The sequence below is a fragment of the Salvelinus alpinus genome, chromosome 5 (genome assembly GCF_045679555.1).
Source record: "Salvelinus alpinus chromosome 5, SLU_Salpinus.1, whole genome shotgun sequence".
Taxonomy (NCBI): domain Eukaryota; kingdom Metazoa; phylum Chordata; class Actinopteri; order Salmoniformes; family Salmonidae; genus Salvelinus; species Salvelinus alpinus.
In genome coordinates, this window is record NC_092090.1 from 37172901 (window position 1) to 37197316 (window position 24416).

Genomic DNA, 24416 nt, shown 5'->3' on the forward strand with positions numbered 1-24416 from the left:
AACCAAAGGAACTATCAAACTCCACCCTTCCAGTGCTTTTATTGGCGTAAAGTGGAAGAGGTAAACTATGAGGAACAGATGCAGAAGGGGTACCAACCGGTTCGGGTCGCGGGTCTTGGTACTTACGGGGTCTGGAAGAACGTTGCCGTGGTTCCCACGAGGTCCACTGGCATCGGGCACAGAGCCAAGGATCGGCGCCGCTGCAAACAGACAGATTGGAGGGTTTCGTTAAGTTCACTAATTGCACCGGAATAATTACAACAATTAGCGAGGAAGAAATCAACATCAGCCATTGGCCATCACAAATGGATATCCCAAACTTTTTTTCCCTTTTGCTGGATTTTTGTTGGACAACAGGGCACGGTTGTGGAATATGAATAATTGAAGAAGCCATCCAAAGGGAGGGATTATAAGATCTTTGTGCTTCATACATTGCCTTGGCATACACCACCAAGATGTCAGAGCCAGGCTGCCACCAGTAAGGATAGGCTGGTATGGATGGTGGCATCTTTTTGGGCATCTACGCCGTGGTCGCTTAAACCTGCGATCCAAATACACACAATTAACGGTTTAATTCGTAATTCTGTTGTGTTTTTTCCCGTAACCTTCACGGCGGAACGCGTGTGGATATTATAATCTTTCGGAGCTAATGAGGTTTGGATGATCGGCCTTTTATTTAATTCCAAGGGGGATGTTAATTGCGCCACGTCTTCATTACATAAATGGATTACCAAAAAAAGAGAGCTCGCAGCAGAGAACAGGAGGGAGAAAGGGGGGAAATTGAGAGAGAGAGATTGAGAAAGGGGGGATATTTTCCTTCCTTCTATAATAAGACAGCATTCAAATAATGCAACACTACTCGCAAACAAGCAGAGAAAAGCTCCTGCAATGCTTGGCAATGCTAGTCTCTTCAAGTGCTATCCTGGAAAACCTGGTCTCTGCCTCCTCTCCTTTCCTCTCTGCTCTCTACAGCTCCAGTCCTCAGCTCTGGGGACTTTGCCTTCACTTCTCTGGATGTGGATCTTACAAAACAGGAGCGAGAAAATACCCTGCCTGGAATTTAATTTCTCTCAATTGGATATTATTAGTGTTCTCCTATAATTAGTATTGAGCTTTGTTCCAGTGGTGTCTGTCGTTGGCGCCGGGCGAAGCGGAATGGAGAGGAGACAACAGACACTGTGGCGGGCACTGGCTAATGTCCTCTGTGCTTAATCATCCTTCAGCAGAATGGTTTTATGCATATTTCATTTGCATATCATTAAATCGCTAAGGCACATTGGCAACTGGCAGCGGAGAGCGAGGGAGTGGAAATGGAGGAGCCCAAAGTGTAAAAAAAGGAAAGAGCGACTCATTATGCGATGGCAATCTTCAAAGCCGTGCGCCTGCTATTCTAGCAACCTGCCAATTGGTTTTAATTGAACGTTAATTAAAAAAGTGGGCGCGCTCAACCTTTCCAACTCGGATTAATTGAGTGTCTTCCAATCTGCGCAGCAAGGACTCGTCATACATACAGTATGTGTGTGTGTATGTAAATTATGTGGATATCTATGGTTATAGTAAATTATTACAGGACGATTTGAAAAAAAAATGTAATCGCTGTAATTACAGCACCTTTAAACGGAATGGATTTTTTCCCCTCTTTTTTTCGCAGACGATTTAGCGGAGAACAAATCGCAAATATGTATTCTGTGATCTCTGGATATCATTAATACAACAAAATCATGTTGACGAGGAAGCGGGCATTTTACTCTTAATTCTCTTTGACCTGCTGTAATGGTTTAACAGTCTCTACTTGGGAAGGTGGCAGCTGCTGCTGGCAGCGGGCGGGCAGCGCCAGCGGGTCGGGGTGTGGGACCAGGGACCAGGAGAGCTGAAACCTGGTGACTCGGTGCACAGAGATAAGCATGGGAATCGCTGGGGGCATTCTGTTGCAACCCTTCACCATGTCCCTGGGAAAAGACAAAACCAACCCAACTGCCCACACATGCCCACCCCCCCCGTCTGAAAAATAAATGTTGTGTAATTTATGCGCAAATTAATATGCTTGCCTGGACTCTGATTGCCTGTATTAAATCATTACAGGCGATTAATCCATTGTTTCTGATTCCAGAATGTCGTCCCCCCCCCCCTGTCTGGCGCACTGTCCTTTTGTGATGGGACACAAGGGGTGCATTGTTGGCTCCCAAGATACACACACACACACACACACACACACACACACACACACACACACACACACACACACACACACACACACACACACACACACACACACACACACACACACACACACACACACACACACACACACACACACACACACACACACACACACACACAATTAATTAAGGCGTACAGATTGTGGACCGTTTCTGTCTCCCCCCACCCTCTGTTTCAGTTCGTGGGACTTTGCTAAAGATGTTTATTTTTATTATTTTTTATTTGACGCACTCTCCTGTCATTTTCAGTACGATAATCTTTTATTTTTTTTTTATACACAAAAAAAAAATATATATATATAGTATTTTTTTAATTATCATAAATCCAATTAAAGTTACTAAGAATGTTGAGGCCTTTAAACCCAAATAAAGGGTTTATTTTTCGCTGCGTCCTTTAATTCAAAAGAAAAAAGAAACTGCGTAACTCCAGATAAAATAAGCCCCGTGCAGAGAGAGCAGCGCCCGCCTGGCTCGGCTAATTGTGGATGCCCAAATTTCCAGACTTCCTGGCTAGGTCCGTCCCCTTGCGAGGCAAATCCCCTCAGGCCATATGCAGGAATATTCAAATGAAGCGAGCTTCACGCGCCGCACAATTAGCCGTGTTTAGTAATTTGAGTAATGAGAGCCGGAGGGGTAGTGTGGGCGGAGCGGCGGTACGGCGGGGAGCAGGTTGGCAGGAGAAGCCCGGCGCAGCATAGCGGGTATCAGCCTGGCGCTCTGCAGCCGCAGCACATGCAGATGTCGCTGTAGTTCTTCCAAAAGCTTTCCACCAGCCAGCCACGAGGGAGGGGAGGTAACGAGGTTCTCGTTTGGCATCGCACACACCTCCGCCGTATGTTTTAAGGAGTCATGAGTGTGTGTGAGGGAGGAGTGTGTGGGAACGAGGCTGGCAGCCGGGGGCGGAGGAGTTAAGATGGGTGAGGGTGGGGCTGATGGGTAAGAGGTAGGGGAAGCCTGTATGGAGGAATGTGGACATAAATAATAGTGGTGAAACGTGGGCAAGGTAAAGCCGAACCGACAGGATGACTGTGTGCTACTGAGCGTGTCACATGGTGTAGGCATTATGCAGAGTGCTCATATTAATATGCATAAGGGGCCTCTTTATTATGCAGCAGGGCGCGGTGCGGCAAGGGGGTAATATTGGTAGGCTGTGTAGATCAGCCATTCTCTGGTTACAGTCTGGGAATGTTATCTTTCTCTGAACAAACACAGCCCTCACTTCCAAATGTGTAATTATCACTCATATCCATGGCGTTCCATCTGAAAAGAAAAGAAAACTCAAGTGGTGGTGATTTCTACCGCAGTGTCCGATTGACTGGCATGTTATGACCTGCCCCCGCCCACCCATACCCTCCTCCTACAACCACTCCCCTTCACACACCCCTTACTAGTCCTTCCATTTCATCATTTGGGAGTCACTCTGGAAACGCACCCGAGTGGCGCAGCGGTCTAAGGCACTGCATCTCAGTGCTAGAGGCGTCACTACAGACCCTGGTTTGATCCCGGGCTGTATCACAACCGGCCGTGATCGGGAGTCCCATAGGGCGGCACACAATTGGCCCAGTGTCATCCGGGTTAGGGGAGGGTTTGGCCAGGGTAGGTCATCATTGTAAAATAACAATTTGTTCTTAACTGACTTGCCTAGTTAAATAAAGGTAAAAAACGAAAACAAAACAAACCAAGCAGCCTCATGGGACCCCATGAAATATGGAGCAATAACCCATGAGAAAGACTGACAGAAAGACAGAAAAGCCTACATATCCAGGGGGACGGCACATACAGACTGGCACAACAAGCCAGTGTAGTCACCATGATGGGTGCAGAATGATGGGGTAGTGCCAGTGGCTGGCAGGCAGGCAGGGTTTAGGGAGCTTTTAGTCATTCTACCCTCCAACACCACTTGACCTTGAGAGAGGAGGTCATCTTGCTGTAAAAGTAGAGCCACTTTCCTCTGTACCTCCAGAGCAGAGCAGCCAGTCCCCCTATCCCAGAGCCCCTTGGTCATTAGTCACCTGCTGCAGCACAGAAAGGACAGGCATGCCACAGTGCATGGGGACAGGGACAGAGACACTACAGCCTGGTTTCATTGGTATGTATATACTGTACCAAACTTTAGATGAAAAGTCTTAGAAGATTCTATCATTGGTAAATAACTTAGTTAGCAGATGACCTGTGTTCACCTGGGATGTGGCCAAAGTGACCAGAGAGACATACTGCTGCCTGGTCACTTCAAATACAACTATCAGATGACCTCACCTATGATGAAGAGTAGTTTCCTCCTCCTCTACCAGATTTAATAAAGCCTAATAAACTATTTATTAATTAATTAAATAACTATTATATATGAGACATGGGTAGGCAGGCATAGTCCCTAAATAGCCTAGCTATCATGTGCTTAAATCCATCCAGTGCACTATTGTTCCATTGTGAATAGGGTTGACACACTGACACCTAAAGCACATTTCAGGTGACTAGCACCGTGGGGCTCGTCACCGTGTGTAGCCCAGTCACCAGTCACCAGCCACAGAGGTTTACAGCCTCAAGGCCTCTACAGTAAACGTACAGCTGCATGTCTCTGTGCTGCCATTAAAGAGGTGACAATGTCACTATATCCTCCCAGTGACTGATGACCGTTCACAACCAGACAGGCCTTCTCAGATATCAGGCTCTGTCCCTGGCTCAACACTGTTACTTCAGGACTCTCACTCTTCTTCAGGCTAACCTTGTTCAACACTGTTAATAATGGCTGTAGAGGTTGTTGGGATCAGTGGGCCTTAGCAGGGCAAAATGTTACATGGTCAGTCTGCCTTACATCCAGGGAAGTCCCCCCACAAAAACCCACAGCCTCTTAGATCCTCCTAGACCTGGATTTCCCAGAATACGTTGTGGGAATCATTGGGACAGAGTCACTGTGTCGCCGTCTGTAATTCACTGCTATCATTCACAGGGGCTGAAAGAGAAATCAGTGGATATTAAAATAAGCAAATTAGCATGAGCATTAGGCAGCAGGTAAGCATGCTTGATGTTATTGAGTGAGAGTGTCTGCACCTCAAATAGACTGATACACTCAGATGCTCTCCAGCACAACCCAAAGAGCCCTCGAAACCTGCCTCCACCATGCCTGTAGTGTTAATACACACAGCTAAACGGAACTCCTGGTTTACTAACCACTCTCCTCTTCCCCTTCTCTTCTCCCTCATTTTCTCTCTGACTAATGAGTGTTCGTTAGGCCAAACAGGGGCACTGGAACCTCACCTAAACATTTCCACAGCAGCACCGCTTCACCTTGTGACCTCTCACACTACGCCGCGCAGCTACGGGGAACGCAGCCTACTGTTAAATCTGCACCCCTGTGTGTGTGCTGCAGCTCAGGCCCAGCTGAGAGCTAACACTATCTCTTGAACCGCTGCCCAGTCCAGGCCTGCACATTAATTGGTTCCTGGTAATTCTATCAGATTAGTATTAATACGGTGTCACTGAGGCAATCGAGGTGACCCGCACTGTCTCACTGGCTTAATATAAACTAGCGTGAAGGTCAACTGTCAATCATTCGGCACAATATGATAATAAGCCTTTAAAGTTGGGTAGAGGATGTTATTAGCATGACTGTCATAACCGCGGAGCTGCATAGGGAGGCATTTATAGATGAGGCTGGGGGGGTCTGATTCAGACTCCATTCCTCTGCTAGAACAGTATGAGAAATGATCCTGAAATGCATGTTGCATCCTCAACATCAACAGAGAGCAATAGATATCCCTGAACTGGGCCCTCATACAGTACAAGCTAGTCTTCATACTGGATGTTGTAACTCGTACAGTAGACCATCTATACCTTAGCAACATCTCAACTCCCCATCTGATCTTAATGAGTGACTGGGAGGGACGCCTAGTGAAAATGACCTTGGACTACCAGGAGGTGGTGTACAGTAGTAGTCAGCTGACCATGGACGTGCTACAGCAGCAGAGCAGTGCTTACAGCAGAGTGGTTGTCAGAGAGGGATATAAATAGAGACACCGTGACATCACAGCGTGACTATACTGGCTGGCCCCATGTGAAGCTGCAGCCTGCCCTCTTCACTGGGAATAGACTCCCCTGAGAGGAGCTGTACAGTACACACAGGCTGACTGAAGGGGAGGAAGAAAGGAGAGCCTGGTAGATGTACTACCTGAATGTCCATCCTCAGTCTGTGTGCCCAGTGAGAAGGTGACAGAGAGATAGAGAGAGAGAGTGTGTGTGTTTGTGTGTGTGTGTGTGTGTGTGTGTGTGTGTGTGTGTGTGTGTGTGTGTGTGTGTGTGTGTGTGTGTGTGTGTGTGTGTGTGTGTGTGTGTGTGTGTGTGTGTGTGTGTGTGTGTGTGTGTATGAGAGAGCTAAGAAGACAGCAGCTGGGAGGATATGAGAGGCCTGACATGGTCTCTGATCAGGCCTAAGAGAGAGAGCAAGGGAGAGAGAGAGAAACTGAGTGTCTGTGCTGAATCCCATAGGGCCTGAACCGGGCGGCTGGCAGGGGAGCCATTACACGCGTGTCTCTGACAGCTCACTCTCTCATTACAGCAGCAGGCTGCCTGTAGTCCCCATGCTGCTGCTGCTACTGTACTGTACCATCTCATCTACCACTACTACTGTCTCCCTCCTATACATACTCATCATCACAGCTTCAGCCACCACTACTAATCCCACTGTCTACTACGGACTCCCTTACTCAACTCCACCACAGCTTTTACAACCACCACAACCCCCTGCCATGGATTCTACCATAGATTCTTTCTATGGTGTCTATTATCTCTCTCTGGTATACAGCTGCCAAATAGAATCTACCTCCTCCCCCTGACTAGGTGTGCCCTGGCTCATAGGCACACCTAGGCTACATCCTCCCATCATGGCTGTTTCAGTCGATGGAAATGCTGATTCTACTTGGCCATATTCTCTGTGTCATTGACACCCAACAGCTGCCAGAGGCCCAGTGCAGCGCTGCATGCTGGCCAGCCAGAGTCCATCCCAGAGGTGAGCCTAACCCTGGCCTAATGGATCTACTGCAGCCCTGATCTAATAAGACCTAATAATAATGGAGTCCTGCCGAAATACTCAGCAGCTCAAACCGACACGGGGAACCACTCCAAGTTACGTGTTGCACAGAATTTACAGTTCCTGTCAGGAGAACCCTGTCGGCCCAGAACTCCCCCTCCTCCAAATGAGCCCGGACTCAGAATGAGAATGAGAAAAAGGCAAGAGGGCCGCTCATAAGAATAGACTTAGGCTGGGAAACGCATAGCAATATGACCTCTGCTGGCTGAGGAAAAAATGTGCTGCCTCCACAGTTTACTGCTAAAGAGCAATGACAGACTTAATTGGATCGAAAGAGACATTTCTTCAGTTTTCTTTGGCAAATCCCGCGGCTGAGGTTAGAGAAACTGCTCAAAAAAGGTAGCCAACTTAAACAAAGGCTCTCTGAGGCACACAGACCTGCATCTGTAGCTGTTTAAGCACTATACGCATGAGGCCCTGGTTGAACACTGCTCGAATCATTCATACAAGGCCGCAGCGCAAATAAAACTAACATGTACTACTCCGAGCTGTCCTCCGTCCAACCCAAACCTTTTTAAACTCGCCATTGTAATGAAAAAAAATCACACGCATATAAAATTCCTCAATATAAAGCCAAACACCAAAGATAAAAACCACACACAATCCCTACAGCTGTGGCAGTCTACAGGCCAGCCGTGTTGAACTTGTGAATCCGACCTAGAATAACACTTTCACGCCGCAGTGAAATATATGGCCATCTTTACTGGGAAACACTGCTTTTTACGGCAGTGTAGCCTACCTGACACCTGAGTGGGTGCGAGTGCATGTGTGTGCGTGCAAGTAATGTCCTTCCTACTGCAGTGAATCATGTTCATATGCACTCATAAAGAGAGTAGCATAGCTGGGTGAAGCTGCAGTAACTTAGCTACTAACCCTCCCCTTGCTAGGGGAGTTGGACTGTAACTCCAGCAGTTGTTCCTCTCTCATGTCCAGTCTTTTAAATGATTGGCACAAAAGACACTATGGAGGGCCTTGAAGACCTCTTTCCTCATTCCTCGTCCCATAGGCCAGAAGCATGAACCCTTTTTTCAGTGCCAATCTGGAGCATTACGCCGATCACAGCGAGAACAAACAGAGGAAATGTGCCTTTTACAACTAACACCGCTATTATTCCATTTTCATTTTTCCTTACTTTATGGATTTGCCTTCTTTGCGTCCCGACTCAGAGGAAACGGTTCATTAAAAAGGAATGTCTATTTTTCCTATTCTTTTTTTAATGTGGTGGACAGGGATATTAGCCAATCCCTCTGTTCAGCAAGTGAAAGGCCAGACATCCTCCTGGTTGACTGCTGCTGCTCTCTGGTCATGCTGGCTTCATTAGAGCCAGATTCCTGCCATCACAAAGAGACCATGCATATCACAGAGACCAGCAGCAGGACCAGGAGGATCGGGGAGGCAGGGGAGACTGAGGGGGAGACAGGATAGAAAGATGGGGGAGTGAGGAAAGAAAGAGGGATGAAGGGTGGAGGTTTACGAGAGAGTAATAGTGGGTACCAAAGTGGGTGATGGAGAATGAGAGGTAACTAATTGAACCTGAGGGGGTGGAGAGATGAATGAGAGAAATAAACAGGAATGAAGTCTGTGGAAATATAGAGAGTTAAGAAGAGAGATAACAAATGGTTAATGACCAGAGCCACAGGCTTTACCAAGCATTGATCCATATTCTAACGCCCGTCCCCTCACAAGCACGCACGCACACGCACACGCACACACACACACACACGCACGCACACACACACACACTGAATCGTGTTCCTCCACCCAAATGTGATGATGAGTATGGTCTATGAATCAATACGTAGTGAGGAAAGACAAAGGCCACCGACAACTGGTTGAGAGCCCCACCAGATCCACTCTGGGTGGGGCCTGGTTGATTTGTTAATGGTACATAATAGAGCCCATTTTCACCAGGCATGTTAAATCATACACCAGCGGCACCTTTGTGAGCATTGAAGCAAAACAAAGACATTTAATACAGAAGTCCACTGCTTATTCTTTATGCCCTCCTTCCAAAGCTCGCCACTGAATTGGATTTTCTCAGCACTGTTTTCTAATTTGAAACATCCATCATTTATTATTAAAGAAAGGGAAGAAAGAGAAGGCTTGCCTTCGGCAGCTCTAGCAACCCCAACACCTCCTCCCCCCATGCAACACTTTTCAGCAGCCTTAGCCCTTCACTGCAGTTAACTTTACTTTCTCCATCTCTGCAGAGCTGGTCAATGTAATGACACGTAAATATGGTGTGGCTGTTTGACTGGTGAGCAGCGGGTGCTGAAACGGTGATTCAGGCAGTGTGTGTGTGTGTGTGTGTGTTGTGATGGATATACCATGGCTGCCAGACAGTGGGTGAGTGGTAGCTGTCAATGGCTCATACAGAAACAGAAGGTGGTGGTGCGTTTCTCCCAAACCTCAGAAAATCCTTGGCGTTAATAAAAGCCCCTCTGTGTCCTTTAGTAATCCTGTTCTGTATTATCACCACGCTGCAGCTAAATGTTGCAATTAGCCCACCCTTTTTCATGCAAATCAACTTGACAGCCCCACAATCAGTCGGTTATGCCAGCTCTCGCTCTCCCTCCTCTCTCCTTGCTCCCTCGCTCCCCTCTCCCTGCTCCCTCCTCTCTCCATGCTCCCTCACCCTCTCCCTCCTCCCTCACTCTCTCCTTCCTCTCTCCCTGCTCCCTCGCTCTCTCCCTTCTTCCTTCCTTGTCCCTCGCTCTCTCCCTCCTCTCTCCCTGCTCCCTCGCTCTCTCCCTCCTCTCTCCCTGCTCCCTTGCTCTCTCCCTCCTCTCTCCTTGCTCCCTTTGGCATTTGCGGCGGTCGCCACATTTCCATTATGTATAATATCAGTTTGGAATATGCATGGCTCAACGCCGGGCCGCGTGTTGATTAGTGCAACATTACATATGTTAAGTCCAAAAGGGAGTCATTTGCCTCACTCATGCTCCAGTGCACCTCTATGGTCAGCCCGAAAATACAACAGGGCTCATGTTAATAAGCATAAGCTGCTCCCACCAAACATGGGAGAGAGGGGGTGAAGAAGGGGGTCGTTGGGGTGCTTTTGGGCTTTCAATGGTTCATGTGAGCATTTGGGCTACATGCTGTGTGGCCTGCACAAAACAAACAGTGCTCAACATTAGTGTTTTACAAGTGCTGACAGTTCTCTATTGTATATCCTCTATTGTATATGTTCCTGTGTGGGGTCTGAGCTGCACAATGGATCCCAGGGCCCCCCATCCAACCCCCCATTTCTAAGAGCCACCATTTAGGAGCTATGCAGCAGCCCTGCTAGTAGTGACAGGTGGCTACTGCCTCAGGGCGCTGAGGCTATGGATCTAACACACGCGCAGGCACACACACACACACACGTCAGTTCAGCGCCCTGCTTTCCATAAGCTTCAATGTTGTAAACATACGTATGTATACATGTCCCCATAAACGATGATGTATGTACTGTTGTAAAGGCACCATGCTTTATTGCAACTTGGTCATTGGGATTACAAATAGACACCATTTGGTCATTGGAGGAGTCCCATCACAGAACTGCATGGGTGTGTGCTGGCATGATGGATGGATGCGGCTTGATTATCATTAAAAAGTCATTTACAAGACAAATAGGGACTAGCTTTTCAAATTATGGTTACTTTATTGCTCATTTGGGTTTGGAGACAAAATGTAGTGTGAACAACCGGCCGTTAGCTTGCCTTGGCGATTACTACAGAGCTGTACAGGATGATTGGTCAGCACCGTGAACAGGTGGGCTGAGGTTCTGGGAGGTGGAGGATGTGGGCAGGAAGGGCAGTGGGGCAGTCTCTAGCTAGCACCAGGGACGCTGTGCCCTTGTGTGCAAGACCAGAAAAGGCCATTTAGTCTCATGGTGGTGCTGCTTCATTAACATGCTGCCATTCTAGAAAAACTCTCCAAATTCATCTCTTCATCAAAGTCCTTAACAAAGTACAGAGGCGAGCCAGCCGGCAGAATAACAGGGAAATAACCAAGTGATCTTTTTTTTCTGAGGGTCAAGTAAATTAAAGCTGACAGAAATAACATCGGGGGAGAATTTAAAAGAAGATGGGGAAAAAACGAGGGATGGATGAGAGAGACAGAGAGGGAGGGAGAAGTGCTGCAAGATGGGTCTCTGTGCCTTTAAGCGGAAGTCTCAATCTCACGTAGTTTTGTTCCTTAAAAGGAAATCAGAAGGCTTAGCTGAGGCATTGCCTTGAAAGTCATGAATAAACATCAGATAGCTTTTCTGCGCATACATCACAAGAAGACACTACCTAATGGAGGACTCCTCCTCGCCCTCCGACACATGAAAAGGCAGTGAAATTACCCACCAAACCATGCAGCCGCATGGCTCTAAAATGGACCGCTGAGGGAGGGAGGGAGGGAGGGAGGGAGGGAGGGAGGGAGGGAGGGAGGGAGGGAGGGAGGGAGGGAGCAGAAGAGAGGAGAGGAATCCTTTAATAAAATGGCTCCCCATGATAACCATCTTTCTAAGCTTCGGAGCTCTCTATGTTCGTGACAGAAAATAAATCAAATAATATATGCTTGCTACAAAAATAATTTACAATGAGAAGAATTCAGAACTGCTTTGCATCTCGGGCCAAAGCCATTTCTCCATTCCTCCACTCTCCTTTGTCATCAATGTTCCGTCCTCATCATTTCTGCATGTGTTGATTCTGCCGCCACATTAAGGAGCAGTTGCCATTTCAGAGCGGCCATTTAACAAAGCAAAAGAGTATTATTCTGGGCCTCTAAAGGAAATGAAATTGCATTTATCAGCGTGTCTCTGCTCAGAGAGGGAGAGTGAACGTGTTATGAGGAGCGGAGCGGTTGACTGGCTGCAGTAAAATGTCATCTCTCTCCACACTGGGCCCACTGATAAGAGCAGCTGCCTGGTTCACACTGTGTAGCCACACAAAATGGACACGCTGCAGAGGAGAGGAGAGAGACCTGCCTGGGAGAGAGGGACAGACAGAGAGAAAGAGGAGGAGAGAGGAGGAGATGGAGATATATAGAGAGAGAGGAGGAGAGAGGAGAGGGAGAACGACTGAGAGAAAGGAGGGAGCAGGAGAGAGGGGGGGGGATAATGGAGGAGACAGATAAATACAGTGACAGAGACAGACACAGCGGTAGTACAATGAAAAAGTGATAATGAGAGAGAGAACAAGAAAGATAGATGGACTGAAACCAGACATGAAGAGAAGCAATAGACTCTACACAGCTCAGCTATGACCTATAGGCCCCATGAGTGTCATTGACACAGTCCACACATGATATCAGGCTCTGACTAGCAACTCTATACTAGCAGATTCACTGAAGTTCACATCAGCAGTAGATAAGCCAGCCTTAGTATTTTGTAACTGGATAGGCTTACCTCACTATCATTCAGCTCTAATAACATCTTAACACAATTCAAGTATCATGCTAGAAACAAACATCTATTCAGATGAATAATGATTCAAACCATTTGTTGATGTACAGTTGAAGTCGGAAGTTTACATACACTTAGGTTGGAGTCATTAAAACTCGTTTTTCAACCACTCCACAAATTTCTTGTTAACAAAATGTCATTTTGGCAAGTCGGTTAGGACATCTACTTTGTGCATGACACAAGTCATTTTTCCAACAATTGTTTACAGACAGATTATTTCACTTATAATTCACTGTATCACAATTCCAGTGGGTCAGAAGTTTACATACACTAAGTTGACTGTGCCTTTAAACAGCTTGGAAAATTACAGAAAATGATGTCATGGCTTTAGAAGCTTCTGATAGGCTAATTGACATCATTGGAGTCAATTGGAGGTGTACCTGTGGATGTATTTCAAGGCCTACCTTCAAACTCAGTGCCTCTTTGCTTGACATCATGGGAAAATCAAAAGAAATCAGCCAAGACCTTGTAGAATTGTAGACCTCCACAAGTCTGATTCATCCTTGGGAGCAATTTCCAAACGCCTGAAGGTACCACGTTCATCTGTACAAACAATAATACGCAAGTATAAACACCATGGGACCACGCAGCCGTCATACCGCTCAGGAAGGAGACACGTTCCGTCTCCTAGAGATAAATGTACTTTGGTGCAAAAAGTGCAAATCAATTCCAGAACAACAGCAAAGGACCTTGTGAAGATGCTGGAGGAAACAGGTACAAAAGTATCTATATCCACAATAAAACAGGTCCTATATCAACATAACCTGAAAGGCCGCTCAGCAAGGAAGAAGCCACTGCTCCAATACCGACATAAATAAGCCAGACTACGGTTTGCAAATGCACATGGGGACGAAGATCGTACTTTTTGGAGAAATGTCCTCTGGTCTGATGAAACAAAAATAGAACTGTTTGGCCATAATGACCATCGTTATGTTTGGAGGAAAAAGGGGGATGCTTGCAAGCCGAAGAACACCATCCCAACCATGAAGCACGGGGGTGGCAGCATCGTGTTGTGGGGGTGCTTTGCTGCAGGAGGGACTGGTGCACTTCACAAAATAGATGGCATCATGAAGCAGGAAGATTATGTGGATATATTGAAGCAACATCTCAAGACATCAGTCAGGCAGTTAAAGCCTGGTCGCAAATGGGTCTTCCAAATGGACAATGACCCCAAGCATACTTCCAAAGTTGTGGCAAAATGGCTTAAGGACAACAAAGTCAAGGTATCGGAGTGGCCATCACAAAGCCCTGACCTCAATCCTATAGAAAATTTGTGGGCAGAACTGAAAATGCGTGTGTGAGCAAGGAGGCCTACAAACCTGACTCAGTTACACCGGCTCTGTCAGGAGGAATGGGCCAAAATTCACCCAACTTATTGTGGGAAGCTTGTGAAAGGCTACCCAAAATGTTTGACCCAAGTTAAACAATTTAAAGGCAATGCTACCAAATACTAATTGAGTGCAAGTAAACTTCTGACCCACTGGGAATGTGATGAAAGAAATAAAAACTGAAATTAATCACTCTCTCCTATTATTCTGACATTTCACATTCTTAAAATAAAGTGGTGATCCTAACTGACCTAAAATATGGAATTTTTACTACGATTAAATGTCAGGAATTGTGAAAAACTGAGTTTAAATGTATTTGGCTAAGGTGTATGTAAACTTCCGACTTCAACTGTAACAAGTGGCTACTTGATAAAGAAAAGCGCTAATAAATATTAAATTGGGAAACTGTTGAAGTTACGTGTCATGAATAATCTGTGATGGAGGTATGGAAAACTCTTGAGCGTATGCATGTCCGCCATTTCCTCCTATATGCAAGTGTGGGTGTATCAGTGTCTGTAGAACGCCTAGGGCAACTTAGAGTGAGGACATTTCCACAGAGATCACATGGAAAAGATCCATCAGACAAAGATACTAATTGGTGTGTGTGTGTGTGTGTGTGTGTGTGTGTGTGTGTGTGTGTGTGTGTGTGTGTGTGTGTGTGTGTGTGTGTGTGTGTGTGTGTGTGTGTGTGTGTGTGTGTGTGTGTGGACAGGCACAGGGATGTACACCTAGCCAGGCGTGAGAGCAGTGTTGTGCGGCAGAGTGCAGTAATTTCTTTGATCATTTTTAATGGCCGCTCTTTCATGTGGGGCTGCGGCTCACACACAGCTCCCTGCAGGTGTCATCTCATTCCTTCAGTTGTGGGATTAGTATGCGGCAGGCAATAAAAAGCCGGGCCATTACATTGTGCAGCGCACATACATAATCTCAACACACCAGGATCATTACCTTTTCAAAGGAGGATATCAGCTCAGGTTTCAGAGAGAAAGAAAGAGAGAACAAGAGAAATGGAGAGGAACAAAAAAGGGAGAGGCAGCAGAGCAAGAGAGAGAGAGAGAGAGAGAGAGAGAGAGAAAGCTATCAATCAGCATTGGTGATAGGTAGTGTCAGTGTGCACAGCATGAGACAGGGTGAGTTCCTTCCAAACCCATGTTGATATTACAGATGGGTAAACTGCTCGGTGTCTGAGAGGAACCTCTGAGGAATAATAACACACTCCTCAATCCACTGTGTGGAGATTCATACATAAATTATTCAGCCATTTCACCTTTCCCTCCATCTTGAATGTGTGTGGGTGACAACTGGAGCATGAGCTAATCTGATATGATTCTGACAGGGAGACAGAGGCCTACCGCAACCCACCACCACAAAACTGAAACATAATTAGTCAAACCAACGAAACCATCCATCGCCCCCGACTTCTGAAACTTACCGCAGCACATATGCTTTAGCAATACACAGTAAAACACATTCATACACTGAAATGTAATTCTTACAGTAGGCTCAAAGATGGCCGCCATCTGTCTTAGCTAGCTGTGGGTGTCCTAACAGGCCTTAGCCCTCCATCTCCTCCCATACAAGACCAAGTTTCCTTCGGTTACTGGAAAGCTGTCTATGAGGCATGAGGGAGCGTTCTCTGTGAGCCCCTCACAAACGCCCAAACCTGTGTAAGCCTAGCAGACAGGTAAGAGGTCTAACAGCAACTAAAAAGCCATTTTTATGACATGTGAAATCTGTACAGAGCAGTCAACTGTTTCATTATTCATAGTGCTCAGGAGGCCTTCCTTCTCTCTGCTTGTAGAGAAACACAGCCAGCTCCTTTTACCTCAGCAGGCTCGTTCAACTCTATCCTCCAAGCAGCCCACTGAAACCAGGTGTAATTTACACTCCATCTTTATCTATTTATTTGGTTCTCTATAAACCCTGGTCTGTTATGACCGGTGGGCAGAGGCAGAGCTTCTCTCCAGGCCTCAGAGTGTCTAGGAGGATAAGCAGGGTTGGACCTGAGGCCACAAGGGTTACAGTGAAAAGAAAGGGAATGTCTTATCACTTTTTGCTACCTCTAAACATGATGCAATACAACAAAGATCCCAATGTAATGGTCTTCCTCAGATACACAACATCAGATATTCCCCAGGGGTACGTGCAATGCCGTCAGGGGTAGGCCAAATTAAAAAAATATTCACATTTTCAAACAGTCCATTTTTTTCCGACTGAATAGCCTCGTTTCACTGCCAAAAATACAATTAAACCATCTAGTGTTCAGTTAAATAACAACACAATGTCAAATACAGGTGGCCTAGTCAAATAATTAACATCCAATCACATTAACCGTTGCTCTCTCGCGGGAATTCCACTAACGGTCCGTATGTAGTCAAACGTAGCTGTTGCTCATGTTGGTATCTGTACTAATGGCGCAAAAACCATGACAGGGAGACATAGTGGAGTGGTAACGCCCGTGCAAGCAGTTGCTCCCAACGCCACTTGGGTACACTGCAGCATCCACAGAGAGGCTCTTGCTGCCAAGGGAACGCCTGACAGCTTGAAAGACGTTTTGGACACTACACTGAAAATGGTTAACTTTATTAAAGCAAGGCCCCTGAACTGCAAATGAGAACTTGTTCTCAACTAGCCTACCTGGTTAAATAAAGGTGAAATAAAATAAATTAAATTAAATTAAAAAACTCTTGTGTATTTTCTGCACTATGCAATGATTAGGGCAGCGACCATGTAACCCTTTTACAACATACAGAAGTGCGCTGTTATCAAGGGGCAAAGTATTGACATGTTTTTTTAAATTGAGAGACGAGCTTAAAGTTTTGACCATTATTTTCACGTCTCTGACCGCTTGCATGATGACGAGTTTCTCAGACGACTGGCCTATCTGGGTGATGTTTTTTCTCGCCTGAATGATCTGAATCTAGGATTACAGGGACTCTCCGCAACCATATTCAATGTGCAGGACAAAATTGAAGCTATGATTAAGAAGTTGGAGCTCTTCTCTGTCTGCATTAACAAGGACAACACACAGGTCTTTCCATCATTGTATGATTTGTTTGTGTGCAAATGAACTCAAGCTTGCGGATAATGTCAAATGTGATATAGCAAAGCACCTGAGTGAGTTGGGTGCGCAATTACGCAGGTACATTCCCAAAACGGATGACACAAACAACTGGATTCATTATCCCTTCCCTGCCCTGCCTCCAGTCCATGTACCGATATCTGAACAAGAGAGCCTCATCGAAACAAGTGGTTCTGTGCAACAAGTGGTTCTGTGAAAATTTGATTTAATCAGAAGCCACTGCTAGATTTCTGGATTGGGCTGCACTCAGAGTATCCTGCCTTGGAAAATCGCGCTGTTAAGACACTGATGCCCTTTGCAACCACGTACCTATGTGAGAGAGCCCTCACTAGCATGAAAACTAAATACAGGCACAGAATGTGTGTGGAAAATTATTTAAGACTGAGACTCCAATACAACCCAACATTGCAGAGTTATGTGCATCCTTTCAAGCACACCCTTCTCATTAACCTGTGGTGAATTACTCCAAATTTTCGATTAACAAATAAGGTTTTATATGTACTATAAAAACTTTGGGAACTACTGGACTACATGACCAAATGTATGTGGACACCTGCTCGTCAAACATCTCATTCCAAAATCATGTGCATTAATATGGAGTTGGTCCACCCCTTTGCTGCTATAACATCCTCCACTCTTCTGGGAAGGCTTTCCACTAGATGTTGTAACATTGCTGCGGGGACTTGCTTCCTTTCAACAAAAAGAGCATTAGTGAGGTCGGGTACTGATGTTGGGCACAGAATCGTCTAGAATGCCATTGTATGCTGTAGCGTTAAGATGTCCCGTCACTGGACCTAAGGCGCTTAGCACGAACCATGAAAAACAGCACCAGACCGTTATTCCTCCTCCACCAAACTTTACAGTTGTCACTATTGATTCGGGTAGGTAGCGTTCTCCTGGCATCCGCCAAACACAGATTCATCCGTCAGACTGCCAGATTGGTAAACGGGATTCATCACTCCAGAGAAAACATTTCCACTGCTCCAGAGTCCAAAGGCGGCAAGCTTTACAACACTCCAGCCGATGCTTGGCATTGCGCATGGTGATTTCAGGCTTGTGTGCGACTGCCCGGCCATGGAAACCCATTTCATTAAGCTCCAGACTAACAGTTATTGTGCCGACTTTGCTTCCAGAGGCAGTTTGGAACTTGGTAGTGAGTGTTGCAACTGAGGACAGACGATTTGTACTCACTGCGCACTTCAGCCCTCGGCGGTCCCGTTCTGTGAGCTTGTGTGGCCTACGACTTCGCGGCTGAGTCGTTGTTGCTCCTATACATTTCCACTTCACAATAACAGCACTTACAGTTGACCGGGGCAGCTCTGGCAGGTCAGAAAGTTGATGCACTGACTTGTTGGAAAGGTGGCATCCTATGACAGGATGCCACGTTGAAAGTCACTGAGCTCATCAGTAAGGACAATCTACTGCCAACGTTTGTCTACGGAGATTGCATGACTGTGTGCTCAATTTTATACACCTGTCAGCAACGGGTGTGGCTGAAATAGCCGAATCCACTAATTTGAAAGGGTGTCCACATACTTTTGTATATATAGTGTATCACTGGTGTTTACAAACCTATATAGCTGTAGTCCAAGAATTTGACCAACATGGTTGCACAATATGACAACACTACGAAGCCCATTAACAGCCTCTTTCACTACAGTATGTCTTACAAATCTCCTTGGACGTGCAAAATGCTGTGTAATGTAGATTGCTGTGTTCTTTGATAGGCTGAGCAGAGGTCTAAAAACGTCTCCAAGTCTACTTAGTGAGAAAGTCTAATTACCTTTCAAAAGATAATCCATGCGTTTATACCCAGGTTAGTCTACAAAAACCCAGCGCTCCTGTGAACAAGAGCAGAATATTCTCCATATGGAATGAGAGTCAAACTAAATGAAGACTAATATGGCTAAAATAAATGGGAAAATAGGCCCAAGCCAAGGTATGGCTTCTCTATCATGATGACCTTTGGTTATACCTTGTGTGTGTATGCGTTTGTACGTGGGTGTTGAACACAGGTGGTCTGCAACCTGACTGATTTTCCTGTCACACAGGTACAACTGCTGGGCCTGAAAGGAGACACTGTATGGCCAACTGCTGCTATAATCTACACACACACACACACACACACACACACACACACACACACACACACACACACACACACACACACACACACACACACACACACACACACACACACACACACACACACACACACACACACACACACACACACACACACACACACACAACCAATCCATAACAAACACACACAAACAATCCATAACACACACACACAACCAATCCATAACACACACACACACACACACACAATGGAGAGTAGTAGACAGTCCCAATGCCTCTTCATGTTCCATGCTGCTTACAATAACTCATAAAATACCCAAACACCTTGTCTTAGAACAACACAAACATGAGATATAAACACCCATGCTACTTGACCTCTCTCCACCTCGCATAGTTTAACTGCTCTTCACAGACAAGACCTATCACAGCCTATGGAAATCCTACTTTATCCCTCACAAAGCCCCATTTTACTCCAATTAGCTGCAACATCCATCTGTGTGTTGAATTAATACAGAGAGCATGTGAGGGACAACTCAACATCCTCTTTACCTCAACAGAATGAATATGCTCTAGTTCTGGGGGATTCTAGGTACTGTATGATGAATCAGATGAACTCTGAATATACGAAAGTGATCTCCCTCAACCCTGCTTCACCCGCCCCACCCAGCCCTGTGGTCAGTCAGTCAGTCAGCAGGTACTGGGCAGGGCTGGTCTAGGCTGGGCTACACACAGCTGGGTCCAGCAGCTGGCTCCAGTTGTGCTAAAGCCCGGGAGGAGAGGAGAGTTTGGGATGAACAGATGAATAGATGCTCAGGGGTTTCAGTAACAGAGTCTGATGGTACTCTGGCAGCGTTTACTCTGTTCACTTTGTTTTACAATCGCTTTTTGTCACTGTGGCTCTCCTGAGCCCTGGGTTATTCACGCTCTCTCTCTGTTATCAGGGCTGATTAGGAGGACTAGGCTGGGCCTGCAGGTTCTCTAACATCCACAGGCAGTAGTCCACAGCAGCCATTACTGTACGGTAAGATAGATGAACAGATGAGTAACATCTAACCAATAACATTACAGTAGCATTACAACTCCCAGCTCCAGCCCTAATGTCCAGTACATTTACATTGAGACAACACCTCTTTGTGTTACTGCATAAAAACGAGGATAAAACAAAGAAAGGTAAACAACAATTGACAACCTAATGTCACCATAAAAGATAAACAATGTCTAAATATTTAAAATAAGCTACACTATGCTAGTTTAATGGTGCTGTATTGAAGCACCATTGCCTTAAGCTAGGGTACAAATTAATTCATGTATTTCAGTTGTAAAAATATCTTGTCCATACTGATACTGGGATTGTTGGCAGGCAGGAAGGCAGGCAGGCAGGCAGTTGATATGATTCCCAAGGTGTACTGGGGAGAGATCCCACTGGTCCGATAAAAGGCCTGCAAACGCTGCTTTTCTCCAGACGTAGGCCTACACTCAACTTTAATTGGCCTTTTCTTCAGCTGTGAACCCTAATGACTCTGTTCCTGGATTGAAAGCCTTCTCTCTCTCTCTCTCTCTCCTTCCCTTCCTCCCCCTTCTCCCTCTCTCTCCTTCCCTTACTCCCCCTTCTCTCTCTCTCTCCTTCCCTTCCTCCCCCTTCTCTCTCTCCTTCCCTTCCTCCCCCTTCTCTCTCTCTGCTTCTTTTCTCCTTCCCTTCCTCCTCATCCTCATCCTCCTGCTCCTCTCTCCCTCACACTACCTTTCATTGCCTCTCACCCTCAGCCACTCCTGGCAGCTATGCACACACCTTTGTTTCCACACATAAAACCTTTTCTTTGAGGTTAAAGTCTAAGAGTTTTTCTCTCCAAAAGGTTAGGGAGGACAAGGTATGTATCACTCCTGAATAATTTCTCTAGTTTTTCTCTCCTTTTGCCCCCAGTGCTTTCTCTCCATTGTCGCTATCTTTGCAACATCAGCCACGATCCATTCATTTCTGACAGAGAGGTGAGAAACAGAAAAAGCACTTCTCAGGACACTAGGGCTGGGAATTGCCAGGGACCTCATGATACGACATTATCACGATACTTAGGTGCCGATGCAATATGTACGGCGATTCTCACAATTCTATATGTATTGCAATTCGATACTGTGATTTTATTGCGATTCGATGTTCCAAACATATTGCTCACCTGCAGCTGCAGAGGGAAAGGAGAGAGACATGAGAAAATAATGCTGAAAACAAATATAATACTGCGATACTGTCAAAACTATACAATATATCGTCAAAAATAATATCCCGATATGCAACTGTACAGATTTTTCCCCCATCACTACAGGATACAAAGCAGGCCTTGGCTTTACAGATCCTACAGAACAACAAGGTGTGGAGAAAATATATTGTCTACATTACCTAATGTGCTGTATAATTGACTCACACATTGGGAGTCAAGGCTAAATTTAAATTAGGTTAATTCCATTCATGCATTTGTGCTGGCAGAACAAAGCAAAACAGCACAATTTTCTCCATTCTCCATCAGCTCTCTGCATTGTCTACTCACACCATTGTTGTAAAGCCCATTGTAGTGTTGTCACGATACCAGAATTGACTTAGATACCGTTACCAGGTTTAGTATAACAATACTCCATACCAAAACGATAACAAGACGATAACATGGCACAAAAAGAAGGCATATTAGCCAAAGTCACAGAACTTGATCCAGACAGATTAACCCAGCTACTGCTCGGTTCAATCGTTGGGCATCTTTTGAGTTCAATATCATTACATTACAGCCATGTATGCATTAATGAAACAATTATACAATCAATATGAGTTTTTACCAATCTAACTACACAATGGTAAATCTCTATGAATAAACTGGGTAAATCAAGATGTAGCCTGATCCACAATATAGGTGAATTCATATTCAACAGGAGTGTGTGCATGCATTGAGTTATTGCACATGTTTTGGCTAATTTCATGGGGCTACAGACAATCTTATTGTATTGTACTTAACAACATTTGCATAGAAGTTGATTATTTTATAAAAATGCATTGTCTCATTACCCAGTAATGACCTCATTCATTCATGAGCCAAAAGGCAATAGATAATCTTTACAAGAGACGTGAGAGACCGAATAAGTGAATTAATAATTTTTTTTAGTGGCAGTCAGCTTTGAAATCAGCATATTTTGCATTGTGATTCGCATATTATCACAAACAAAGTACTAGGGTAGTGAATTGATGTTAGCTTTAGTTGTTAGCTAGTAAGGAAAGCTAGCCTACAAAGCTGGAAGCTACCTGTACCTTCTTGCATTGTAAAGTGTTCTAGCCTGTTTGGACATTGTTTTGAGAACAGTAATGAACAATTCCTACGTTTCTACATGCTTTATCACATTATTCAAGTGTTAACTTCTGTGCAGCATGAGTGGGGACCTAACATGATGCAGCTCAGACTGCCAGTGCAAACTAAGTGGAACAGGAACGGCGGGGTGCACGCCTCCCGCTATAAGGGGATATTGGCTGCCGCTGATAGTTGATCTGTGAGACACATTTTGACAGAAGTACCGAAAGTAACAACACCATTTTTCATGATCTAGTATTGAAAAAGTACTAAAGTTTCGGTATTCGGGCAACACTAGCCTCTTGCCTTGAAGAGTTTGAGATGGAAGAAACTCAAAGCTATGTGCAACTGAAAACCCATTATGAGGGATAAATGCAAGAAGGGTCAATGTCTCCAGTGTAAACACTTACACTACTCTCAAAGACAATAACAAACCCTTTTTAATGGATTTATACTGTACCAGCATACCTTTAAGTGTGAAAAAGCATAAGAAGCACAAAGGCTACAGGACACTGTACTCTGTACCTACATTGTATTACACATTTTTTATCTATGTTTGAGCTTTCAATAGATTTGAAAGATTGCCACAAGCATATTATTCTTCTAGCATAAAAGCAAAAAAAGTTTGCAACTTCAAGGCTGTCCATCTTCATGAAAAAAATACAGTTTTTTTTATTTGCGGTGTACGTGTGTGTGTGTGTGTGTGTGTGTGTGTGTGTGTGTGTGTGTGTGTGTGTGTGTGTGTGTGTGTGTGTGTGTGTGTGTGTGTGTGTGTGTGTGTGTGGCCCCTGTCCTTCAGAGTAGCAGTGTGTTTCTTCCCTGCCAGCTGCCCTGGTCTGGCCAGCCTGTAGCGGAGTGCTGAGTGATAGACTGATCGATGGGCAGCCTAATCAGCCAGCTTAACTCTAATACCCTGGACAGGTCCACATCATTATCATATCAGGCTCCACACGTTTCGAGGTGACAAGGAAGAGGCAAAAGATTAAAGCCAATCTTGTAAAGAAGCGCCACAACTTTTAATGCGCTGACCAAGACAGGCTAGGTTTTATCTGGTAGCAGAGAAAGGAGACTGAAGGAAGAGACAAAACAACACAGTGAAAACAGATGAGGAACTCATCAGATGAAATTATTCTGTGCTTGGGGAGTGCTAGTGGCTTTGTTGTGGCACGAGCTCTAACTGTATCTCAAACCACTTCCGTCAGCCAGCTCTCCCCCAAGCCCACAGCCTGGTCCTAGACTCCTAGCAGCCCCATTACTGGCTGTCTATTAAGGTAAGAGTTTGTTTAACTCCACACACATTTGGGGGAGCTGGGGGAACTCTTAGAAATCATCTATAAACTGCTTTAAACAAACTGTTTACAGGCCTTAAATGACGCATAAAAGAGGAAACAGGTTTGAGGTTGGGGCTGGGGCTTGTGGTGGTGGTGTCTGCACACACTTCATACGATTAGCTTCAACACACACACACACCCGATCTGTGAGTGATTCACAAAGGAGGACCACAATACATGCATTCCACACTTCAAAACCAGTCAAAATGACAGACACATTCATGAGAAATGTTGACTAACTAAAACATTCCAATGCCAAGAACAACCTGGCACCAATTAAGCTCTAGCTTTAGAAAGCACTGCCAATTCAAACCCAACAGGCAAACACAGTACGTGCTACATTCAGTATTGTGTAATGGCATTGAGTTTCTTTCCAGCATGTTCAAATAATATACAACAGTGTATGTAGGCTCTACGCGCTTATCTTCAGTGGGCTGCTATAATGAATGAGCAGATTAGTTTTGGGTTTCATAATTAATGCTGCCTGTTGAAGGTCAACCGCATTCCATTCCTGTGAAGATGAAATGACTG

General features: G+C 45.4%; 1 protein-coding gene across 9 annotated transcripts in view; it reads right to left on the minus strand.

Moving 5' to 3' along the window:
- The window catches only part of LOC139576137 (tropomyosin-1-like), a 167893-nt gene that overhangs the window by 133106 nt on the left and 10371 nt on the right, over nt 1-24416 (minus strand). For 8 of the 9 annotated variants that reach the window (XM_071401853.1, XM_071401852.1, XM_071401854.1 and 5 more), the window contains exon 4: nt 127-200. The gene's annotated coding sequence lies outside the window, so the exon portion shown is untranslated. Of the gene's footprint in view, nt 1-126; nt 2091-24416 lie in introns of those variants that run through there. The other variant, XM_071401857.1, reaches the window with a different exon arrangement.